Source organism: Rhagoletis pomonella, unplaced genomic scaffold (genome assembly GCF_013731165.1).
Source record: "Rhagoletis pomonella isolate Grant_MI unplaced genomic scaffold, Rhpom_1.0 Rhpom_scaffold_00009, whole genome shotgun sequence".
NCBI lineage: Eukaryota > Metazoa > Arthropoda > Insecta > Diptera > Tephritidae > Rhagoletis > Rhagoletis pomonella.
The window spans coordinates 23,759,094-23,760,626 of record NW_023458563.1 but is presented as its reverse complement, the minus strand read 5'-3'; positions in this window follow the sequence as shown (position 1 = coordinate 23,760,626).

Genomic DNA, 1,533 nt, shown 5'->3' with positions numbered 1-1,533 from the left:
AGGCACTATTGGGATACCCATGGCAATCTGCAAATTAGAACTTCAAAGTAGCATGATCCAAGAGGCCAACAGGTCATGGCTAGAGGAGTGCAGTTGTATAACAACCAGGCTACTTTGGCCACAAATAGATAAGAAGAAGACGAAAGAGTTGCTCAGGGGTTGCGAGGGTCGCGGCTTGTGTTACCGGTAGTTGGGTATTTAGCAGCCACTCTTCGAGACTAGGCATATTCTCCCGCAGAAACCATAGATCACTTCCTCTGTAGTCGCCCAGCTGTGGCCAAGAGGAGAGCAGGCTTTTTAGGTAGGCCCTTCTTTAGTTCTCTTTCGAAATTATCATGCGTAGGAGCTGCAAAATGGTTCTCTGAAGAATAGTCACAGAGGTTCCCGTGTTTTGTAGTGGTACCGCAATAGACCTTAAAAAGGTCTAAGTCTACCACATCAAGCTAAAAGTGTTCTTACACGATATGTATTTGCATCTGAAATGTGAATTTTTCAATACATATGTCTGCTAGAAATCTCTTCCTTGTTGACGGTCTGGAGTTTTTGTCCCGGCCAAACCTCACCTACCTTGCCGACGGCCAACCTGTCGAGCTGGGCTGACCTATCGTCCACGCAAGCGATGAGCTTTGCTCTAGCCTGATACCATCCGGAATCATGGAAGAGAGAAGGAGGTCCCGGGTTTTCCTCTAAAACCTGGAGGTAGATTTCGGCAATCGCCTCCTCCACCCGTCTCCATTTCTCCTTCGGGATAGTTCCTTCCTCCTCCCCTCTGTCAATAATGGCCAGTACCTCACCGCCTCCCTTAACTACATCTCTGAAGGAAGGGTATTTGGCGACCATATCCCCTGCTTGTTCAGCAGATCGTTGCCTCTTTGGGGAAGTGCCTGCCGGTTTGCGCGAGCTGGCTACTTCTCCCCTCGCCCAGTCCAACGACTTGGCTTGTTCCTACGTAAGCTGTTCTTAGCCTTGAAGCAGGCGCCGCACCCCGCCCTTGGGTTGAGGTGTGTGTGTTTTGGGGTCTAATTTCCCTAAGCGGAGCTGACGTCGCAGCTCCAGCCGTGAATGGGTAATTCCTGTCACTGGGGGTCTAATACATGCCTTGGCCGAAGCTGTAGCATCAATCGGAGCCACCCCTGTGGGTTTTTTGGGAGGACCGTCCTCCATAGTTGATTTTTTATTATTTTGAATTGTACTCATATTTTGGTCCCACGAGTGTCAGACAATGGAAATTCGCCCGCACAGATGTTCGTGTGTGCAGGTAAGGTTTGATAGAACCGGAGGGCGCCAGGTATCCGGAGCGTTCCGAACATCAGCACGGGTCGCCTAACACCTTGTTCCAACAGAGAGCTTTTTTAGGAAGTTTGCTCCTCCGTTACCTCCGTAGGTCACGATCAAAAACCATTTCCATATAACATAGCTTTTGAGGAGCTTAAGCACATAGCACTGATTTCTGATCTTACCTAGGCACCATTCTAACATCGTACAGAACCGAATCTCTAGTGCCCATTACCAGTCGGCACCCTCGTGCAGGGT